This window comes from Castanea sativa, chromosome 1, assembly GCF_040712315.1.
Source record: "Castanea sativa cultivar Marrone di Chiusa Pesio chromosome 1, ASM4071231v1".
In the NCBI taxonomy this organism is placed as follows: domain Eukaryota; kingdom Viridiplantae; phylum Streptophyta; class Magnoliopsida; order Fagales; family Fagaceae; genus Castanea; species Castanea sativa.
In genome coordinates, this window is record NC_134013.1 from 27,608,546 (window position 1) to 27,618,928 (window position 10,383).

The window sequence follows — 10,383 nt, forward strand, 5'->3', positions numbered from 1 at the left end:
AAAGATATCAATTTCCACAAGGTTTGTGGTCCGAGGACGACACTTAACCAAGTATCTGTTTGATTCTTAAGATCAGCAACTTCAAATGTTAATTTTCCCAAAGTAGGAGGTCCGAGGACCCGGCATAACTAAGGTTCTGTTTAACAGATGAAAATATATCAATTTCCACAAGGTTTGTGGTCCGAGGACGACACTTAACCAAGTTTCTGTTTGATTCTTAAGATCAGCAACTTCAAATGTTAATTTTCCCAAAGTAGGAGGTCCGAGGACCCGGCATAACTAAGGTTCTGTTTAACAAATGAAAATATATCAATTTCCACAAGGTTTGTGGTCCGAGAACGACACTTACCCAAGTTTTTGTTTGATTCTTAAGATCAGCAACTTCAAATGTTAATTTTCCCAAAGTAGGAGGTCCGAGGACCCGGCATAACTAAGGTTCTGTTTAACAAATGAAAAGATATCAATTTCCACAAGGTTTGTGGTCCGAGGACGACACTTAACCAAGTTTCTGTTTGATTTTTAAAGATTGTAGCTGCAAGCGTTAGAGGTACTCATAACTTTGAAATATTGAACTGACAAAAGCACATTTTATTAATAATAATACCTTCTAAGATTATTTACATTCCATGGACGTGGTACAATTCGTTCGTCTAGGTCAGCTAGCCGATATGACCCTATGCCTGCTACTGAAACAATGCGATAGGGGCCCTCCTCAAAGGTCCCAAACTACCCCCAAGCCGGGTTCTTAGAAGTGCCTACAACTTTCCTTAGTACAAGATCACCGGGTGCAAGTGGTCTTAGCTTCATCACGTGGGCGTCATATCCCCGTTTTAGCTTCGTTGATAATAAGTCATTTGGAACCCGCCATTGCCTCGCGTCGTTCCTCGAGTAAATCAAGACCTTTCTCCATGAGTCCATTGTTATTCTCCGGGCTAAAGGAGCTCGTCTTTAGGGTGGGAAAACCGTATTCCAGAGGTATCACCGCCTCGGCTCCATAAGTCATAGAGAATGGCGTTTCTCCCGTGGACCTGCGCGGTGTGGTACGATACGTCCATAGAACATGAGGGAGCTCTTCTACCCATCTGCCCTTCGCATCGTCCAACCTTTTCTTAAGCCCACTGACTATGACCTTGTTAACGGCCTCGGCTTGCCCATTTCCCTGAGGATAAGCTGGGGTGGAGTATCTATTTATGATACCCATGTCACCACAATATTGCCTAAAGGCCTTGCTGTCAAATTGAACACCATTGTCGGAGATAAGTGTGTGTGGTATACCGAATCTAGTGACAATATTTTTCCAGACAAACTTCTTGGAATCAATATCTCTGCTATTTGCTAAGGGCTCGGCCTCAACCCATTTGGTAAAATAGTCTGTTCCCACAAGAAGCCATCTTTTATTTCCTGCTGCTCTCGGAAATGGCCCCACTATGTCCAATCCCCATCGCGCAAAAGGCCAAGAACCGGAGAGAGGGTTAAGAACCCCACCAAAGTTGATGAATATTAGGGGCGAACCTTCCGGCATTGATCACATTTTTTGGCATAGTCCTGGGCCTCTCTCTACATGTTGGGCCACCAATAACCCCCGAGTTAGAGCTCTATGGGCTAAGGACCTTCCCCAATGTGGCTCCCACAAATTCCTCATGCGCTTCCTCCGCAACGCTTCCGTTGATTCAGTGTGCACACACAACAAGTACGGTCCCGAAAAGGATCGTTTATACAAACCTTCGATCCTCTGATAGCCAAAAACGTGGCGCCTTTCAACGCACCTTCTCTCGCTTCGACTTGTCCTCGTGGAGGATGTCGTTCTTAAGAAAAGATACGATCGGGTCCATCCAACTAGGTCCAAACCTTATTAGATGGACGCGAGCCGCCCCGGGGCAGGGATAAGAGTTGGCTCCAGCAGATCCTCCACAAGGATAATCCTGGGCAAGTCCTGAGCCGAGGACGTTGCTAACGTAGCCAAGGAATCGGCATGAGTGTTCCCACTCCTAGGGATGTGAGCTAAGACAAAGGAGTCAAACTCTGCATGCTGACGCTTGACCTGGGCCAGATATACTTGCATTCTTGTGTCCCCGGCCTCCATGGTCCCCATGACCCGGCCGACCACCAACCCAGAGTCCGAGAACGCATGGACTTCCTTTCCACCCATCTTATGTAACATGTTCATGCCTACTAATCGTTTCGTATTCGGCTTCATTATTAGTAGCCGAGAATGATAACCTTAGAGATTTTTCAAAGATAATTCCCTCCTGGATATCAGAACAAGTCCCACACTGCACTTCTCCCGATTAGCTGCCCCATCCACATACATTTTCCAAGGCGAAGGCCCTGGGCCGTGATCACACCAACTGATTTTCCATCCATGCATGCTTCTTTTAGAGTCTCTTCTGGCAATGGTTCAGTAAACTTTGCCACCAAGTCAGCGAGGACCTGGCCCTTCACCGAGGTTCGAGGTTTGTATTTAACATCAAAAGCTCCTAATATGGTTCCCCACTTTGCTACCCTACCAGTGTAGTCGGTGCTGCGTAGCACTGCCTTGAGAGGCAATTGGGTCAGAACCACCACAGTATGAGACTGAAAATAATGAGGGAGCTTCCGCGTGGCATGAACTATGGCCAGAAGCGCTTTCTCCAAGAGCAAGTAGCGCACCTCGGCCTCATTCAAAGACTTACTAACGTAATAGACCGGTCTTTGCACCCCACTTTCATTCCTGATAAGGACCAGGCTGACCGCATGTACGGCCACTGCTAGATAAGCAAACAAGACCTCGTCCGCCTCGGGGCGAGACAAAATGAGTGGCCGAGAAAGATATTGTTTAAGCTGCTGGAAAGCTAACATGCAGTCCTTGGTCCATTGAAACCCTTTCTACTTATTCAACAATTGGAAGAAGGGACGACATCGGTCAACTGACCGAGAGATAAACCTATTCAATGCGGCAATCATCCCGGTCAATTTCTGGATTTCCTTTGGGTTGCGAGGAGGCTGAAAGTCCTGAATAGCCTTCACCTGTGCTGGGTTTACCTCTATGCCTCTATGAGTGATCATGTACCCCAAAAACTTTCCAGACCCAACGCCGAAAGAGCATTTTGAGGCATTAAGGCGCAGCTTGTGCTTTCTTAACACCTGAAAGGTGTCAGCCAGGTCTCTCACGTGTGAAGGTATCATTTTGCTCTTTACCACCATATCGTCTACATACACCTCAATAGTCTTCCCCAACTACTGTTCGAACATCCTGGTCATCATTCTTTGGTAAGTAACCCCAGCATTTTTCAAACCAAATGGCATGACCTTATAATGATAATTCCCCGTCGGAGTAATAAAGGCAGTCTTCTCTTGGTCCTCCAATGCCAAGGGAATCTCGGTGGTAACCTTGGAAAGCGTCCAAAAAACTCATCCGAGGATGTCCGACAATGGCATCCACCAGCTTGGTCAATACGCGGCATTGGGAACGAATCTTTGGGACAGCCTTGTTATGATCGAGTAAAGTCCACACATACCCTCCACGTTCCATTCTTCTTTTTAACAACAATCCTACGGGCCAACCACTCGGGGTAGAAAACTTCTTTGATAGCCCCAGCCCTCTTGAGTTTAAGCACCTCTTCCTTCACAGCCTCGGAATGTTCTCTGGAAGAGCGCCGAGGTGGCTGCCTTCTCGGAACAATAGCTGGGTTGACATTTAAATGATGACAAATGAAACTCGGATCGACGCCTGGAGCTTCGTAAGGATCCCACGCAAAAACATCAATATTGTCCTTCAGAAATTCTAACAATTCGATCTTCTCTTGGTGTGGCAAAAGTATGCCGACTTGGAAGAACCTCTCTGAGCCATTAGCTACTGGAAATTTCTCTAACTCCTCACAATGTGTCTCCTCTCCTGTCACCATTCCAAATGAATCAGGAGTTGTTAACTGCTATAAGTCTTTGGTGATTAAAGCCGAAGACTCGGCTTCGTCCGATGCGCATCGTGTACCGATATGCACCGCCTCGGCTACCGATTGGCCGCCGAGGATTTCCTCAACACATTCCCCGAAGGAATTCTAACTTTAACATGTAAGGTAGAGGAGACGGCTCCAAGCGCGTGCAGCCAAGGCCTGGCGAGGATGGCTGTATATGGAGAGTACGCATCAACCACAATGAAATCCACCTCAACCGTTTCTGAGCCGCATTGAACGGGCAAACGGATTTGTCCCTTCGGCACAATGGCTCTCCCTTCAAAGCTTATAAGCGGCGAATCATAAGGAGTAAGATCTTCCAACTTCAACCTTAACCCCCTAAATAGATCAGGGTACATGATATCTGCACCACTGCCCTGATCTATCATCACCCTCCTCACATCATAATTCCCTATCCTAAGCGTAACTACAAGGGCATCGTCATGGGGCTGGATAGTCCCTACCTTATCCTCGTCGGAGAATCCTAAGACGGGCAAAGTGCCCTTCAACCTCTTCGGCCTGATGCCCGCATCCTCGGCCTGAGAATGGGAAACCGCCATTACCCTAGTTGGACCGGGACGCCGGTCCTACCAAAGCGAAGATAACATTGATTGTTCCCAATGCCGGCCGAGACGAATTATTCCTCCGATTGCTTTGAGCCGGACCCGGCTACCTACCGCCCAGGAGGGTTGACACAAGTGTCGCTCCAGCTTCCTTCACGACAAGCCGCTCCAAATGGTTCCAAAGTGGTCCGACAAGCTTCTCGGTAGTGTGGCCCACATCCCTGGTGGTACCGGCAAAAGAGGTTTCGATTCCTCTTCGCAGGTCTCCCGCCATCTTATCAGGCCATTTGAAGAAGGGTTCCTTACGAACTTTCTCCAAGCACCGATGTACCGGTTCTCGGAATAGCTGTTCACGGCCTGAGGTGCCGCCGAGGCAGGCTGTCCAACGTAATCCCTCCTCGGCCTGTTATTATGGTATCTGTCCGACCTGAAATCCCTTCTCTCCTGCGGGATAACCTTTTCCTTACCCTTTCCTTACTGTTGGTCTTTCTCCACTCTCTTATACTCGTCAATACGGTCTATGAGGCGACGTACACTGCGGACATGCCTTTTAGTCAAAGACTTTCTCAGGTCGTGATCAGTTGGAAGGCCTACCTTAAAGGTATTAAGCGCCACCTCATCAAAGTCGCCATCTATTTCATTAAACATCTCCCAATAACAGTCGGAGTATGCTTTCAACGTCTCCCCCTCCCTCATAGTCATGGATAACAGCGAGTCCAACGGCCGAGGGACTCTGCTACACGTAATGAACCGCGAGGCAAATGCTCTAGTAAGCTCCCCAAACGAACCTATAGACCCCGACTTAAGGCCGTTGAACCACCTCATAGCAACAGGTCCCAAGCTAGAGGGGAAAACTTTACACATCAAGGTCTCGTTGTGAGAGTGCACCGCTATCCTCTGGTTAAAGTGACTCACATGCTCCACCGGATCAGTCCGGCCATTATAGATGGTGAAAGTGGGTTGGGTAAACCTTCTGGGAAGCCTTCCTTTCTCAATCCTCCGTGTAAATGGAGATTTGGAGAGTTGGTGCAACGCCCTACTCATAGCATCGTTGCCTAAGCCCCTAGAATGAAGCTTCTTACGTCTGCGAGTTGGCTGGTCGTCCTCCTCACCGGAGGATGTTGCACTGGTGGGAGAGCGCAACCTTGAACTGTAGCCACCTCCCCTATCCTCCTCTGAGGAAGAATTAGATGAGGACGGTGAAAACCTACGCTTAGCACGGCGTAACCTTCTCTTCAAACGATTGATTTCCTTCTGCATGGATTTAGAACCCTCATCGTGGGTGGTGCTACCCCCCTCATGAATATGGCTAGCGCCTGGGTATTCTGTATGGACACTTCCCTCACGATCCCTTCGACGTTCAAGATGTTCGAAATAATCTTCCGGCTGTGATCCCTGTGACTCTGCATGGTGAGCACCTAAGCCTGCCATAGTATCCCTACCTCTTCTAGACTAGATTCCCCACAGACGGCGCCAATTGTAAGTGCACAATTGCACCTGGACCCAAAGACAATCACGGGCTCAGGCCTAATGAGCCTTAAACAATAAGATTTGTAGAGTGTGGGCTTGAAACCTAGGTTAGAAATGCTGGGAGCTTGATAACAGGCTTTTATAAGCAAACACAAGTAAATAACGAATGATAATGACAAATGAATCTCCTCGGACTCGAGCCGAGGACTGCTTCTTTATTATTTTTTTTTCTTCCTTCAAAATTACAAGTTCTTAATTTATTTCTTAGTTTCCCGATCCCTCTTTTCTTTGACCTTTACCCCCCTTTTATACTTCCTTCCCTGATACTTTTTGAACAGTGACTAGAAGTTTCCACCTCACTGTTCAGGGGTCACCTCCCCATTAATGCGGCCAGGGAGGTAGGTGCAGAGCCTTTAATGCGGAGGTGGCAACCTTTATTCTTGATATTTTCTTTAATACTGGTGCATCTAGAAGATTCAGGATGTCCCCTTTTAACCACTGGTCTCTCCAGAGTTGTGCTTTGACCTTCATAATGAAATTTTGAATTCTCTAGGGCTTTTTCGAGGAGAAGCTCGTCCTCGGCTGTATCCTCGGACCCTCAGCGTATGGGCCAACTCATAGAGTTTAACCCTGGAGAAGGTCGGCCCTCCATGTTACAGCCCAAAGGCCCATATGCCCACTTGGGTCCTTTTACTCCCCACAGTTTCTATGAAAGGGCATTTTTGAATAAAAAAATAAAGAATCCAAATAGGTAAAGTTCCTTAAATAATAGTATAGATAAATAATAATAATTATAAAAGTTCAAATTATATATATAATCCACCTACGTAAATGAATGGAGAAATATCCCCACCACCTTGTAGACCTAATTTTAGGTTAGAAACAAATTTAATAGGGTTAAAAAAGGAAAAACAATAGATACACCTTTTTATTAAGTAGCTTCAGGATCAGTAGCATCCATTAATAATAGATACAACCTTCAAATAATCTCTCCTCCAACACAATCTTAAGGGCTAGGGTTTAAGTTTTCATGAAGGAGTTTTACACACATATATACTTAGATTAGAGTAGAGTAGAAATTCAATCTTGTATAAAAAAAAAAAATTTTAAAAAGTAGTTCCATATTATGAACAGGAGAAAATGCACAAACTTGCATGATAACAAGAGAGAGTGAGGTTAAAAAAAATGGTAGAAGAAATGATGCGTCCAGAAAATAAAGAAAGAAAGAAAAAAAAATGGTATTACAGAACCTTCTTAGAAACAGAAAGAAAGAGTATTAGAAATAAATATTTTATTTTTTTAATGAGGTAAAAACTAATGTAAGTTTCTTTAAGTGGTTTGAAAGAACATATAACTAGCAAATCACCAGGAAAAAAAAAAAAAAAACCCTTAGGAAAACAAGGAAACAATAAAGTGACTACAGAAAAGGAAAATAATAAAATAATCCAACCAATATCATCAGTCTTATCGTTGGTGTGTGTGTGTATATATGTACATATATATGTCCGTGCCTTAACAATTGATACAAATGCCTTTATATAGGCTTACAAAAGTTACACGAGCAATGAGAATGAGTAGTGCAACCAACAGTAAAAATAATGACTCTGATATTATGTAAAGAATTTGGGAAAATATCGCGAGCGGATGAAGAGAGAAATATGAATGAATATTGTGAAATAGATTTGCCGTAAGAGTAGAATAACAGTAAAATACAAAACTTTGAATATAAATCTATCTTGAAAACTTAAAAACTTGATTCTTCAAAATTTTGAATAATATTTCAAGCACTGATTCTCATTCCAATACTTGAGAATATTACGAAGGATAATTTTTTCAGGTACAAGGGAAGAATTTTAGGGGATCAAGAGAGTTTTCTTATACAAAGGAGGGACTTAGTAGTTAGGACTGATGCTTCAAGTGGTTGTATTGAAGCTTGCCTAATCCATATATATATATAATCGAAACTTTCGAAACTCTCATAATTTTTCATGTCAGCACAATATTTAAATAAAATTATCATTTTATTTAAATAAAATTATTATTTTTAATTCAAACTTAACTAAGAGTGAAACTTTATCTTTCTAATAAGTCCAACTTAAACTCAAACTCATTCAATAAAATTATTATTTTTAGTTCAAACTTAACTAGAAGTGAAACTCTATCTTTTTAATAAGTCCAACTTAAACTTAAACTCAAACTCATCATTATCATTTTTTTAAAATAAAATTATTTTTATTTAATCAAAACTTAACAAGGAGTTAAACTTTATCTTTCTAACAAGTCTAACTTAAACTCAAACTCAAATGTTGATAATCTATATAAAAACAAAAATTATGATATGACTCAAAAAAACAAAAAAGACTAGTGTTGAAAAAAAGAGACTCACATTGATAATCGTGGGTATAGTTTTTGGGTTGAAATTTCTACTAATTTTTTTTTTTTATTGTACATGGCAGATAAAAGTATTTCTATTTTTTTGGAGAAAAATAAAAAATGCAACCTACGTCTTCCAACTTAGGGAACAATAAATTTTTATTTGGTACGTTATATATAAATTTGTTAAATTTGGTTTGGTTCTAAAGTAGAATTTGGTAATTCTATAAATTTTGAAGTTTTAAGTCTTGGGGTTTTTGGTATTTGTGTCTTAGTAGGTTGATCTTAATTATTCACCTTAAATGATTTTTATTTAGGTTCATGTGATTTTTTGTTTTCTTATTGAAAGCTATATTTTTGGTTGATTAATTATTTGTTTGGACTAATTTCAATTAATTTTTTTTTCTTCAGAATGTCTATTTACTCATTATTGGATTTTTATTTAGAGTCAATAGTTTTACCGTACATCACATAGGTTAGCGACTAGTACAACTAATACGTATACCTTATAGAAGCTTGCAAAAGTTACATGAACGGTAATAGTGAATAGTACAATGAATATTAAAATGAACAGTATTGCACAGTAACAAATAAATAGTTGTGCACAGTAATTGTCAAAAAATAATTTATTGATTCTCTGCATGAACAATAGTTGCATGATGAATAGTAACAATAAGAAATAATTTTTTGATATGTCCAAAATCCTATAGTAACATCAATAATTATAAATACAGTGAAAGGTTTTTAATAATTTTTGATATTGAGATTCTAAAAGTGAAAAGCTTGAATATATAATTTTGATTCTTCTACCAAAGAAGTGATACCATATGGTGAAAAGTTTTAATAATTTTGGTAAGGCTAGCTAGTTCTTGTGCTTCACAGAACTGTTCATGTTATAGTAATGTCATGAACAATAAAAGTTACAATATAAGTATCAGAGCCTTATTTTTACACTTACTCTTACAGGATATTAGGTTCTTAAGAAGGTTTTTTAGAAGAGGTCCTCGAGAAGGTTTTTTAGAAACCAAAAAGTAAGCCTCTCTAAGTCCCCAATTCTCCTTATCAATCTCTAAAAAGCCTCCTTTTGTATAAGAAAAATTTTCCATGTAATATTTTCAAGTATTTGAATGCAAATTAGTATTTGAAGAGTATTATTCAAAGCTTTCAAGAATCAAGAATAAGTTTATATTCAAAGTTTTATATTATACTGTTAAGGGCATATTTAATGTAATTGGCTAATCTTTTAACAAAATACACTTTACTTGTAATTGGGTAGACTTAGGATGGGTTTAGTACTTCAAGAAATATGTTGTTCAAGCCAAGTATTAAAGCCATGATAATTGGACCAAGAAATAAGTGAAGAAAAACTGTTCATTAAAGCTCGATAGATACCTTGACAAAAAATCTATCGAGACTTAATGAAGGAAACTTGACAGAAGCTGAATTTATCGAGATCTACGAAATCAGAATTTTCAGATCTGATTTTCGGCCCATGCTGAAATATTTGTGTATGGTTTCTTATCTCATAACCCTAGACATATATAAAGCTTATTTTAAAGGCCGTCACAGTAGGTATGCACATAAAGAACATATGAAAAAGTGATCGAGTGCCTTATTCTCTCTGTAAGAAGTTACTGCGTCTTTTGCGCCTTAGGATTTTGTAACCAAGTACTTCTTGATCTTCATCGTTGATGAAGTGAAGAACTTTGTAGCTAACAACATCTTCAAGTTGCTAGAGTTAGTCCCGTAATGAGATCCGTACAAAAGGGTGGCGCTCATATATTCAAGAGTTTAAAGGTTTTGACGCGGTAGAAGGTTTCTACTACAAGTTTATCTACGGGGATTGTAGAGTCTAGGGATAAAGGTTTTGTACTAGATTTGAAACTTCTCTTTATTATAGTGGATTGCTTTGCGGGAAGGTTTCCCCCCAGGTTTTTTTAGTGTGAAACTAATTTGTTTCATTGGTTTTCCTAGATCATCATATCTTGTCTTATTTACTTTTTTACTATGCATGATTTTGACATGATATTGATGGTTGTTTGTTT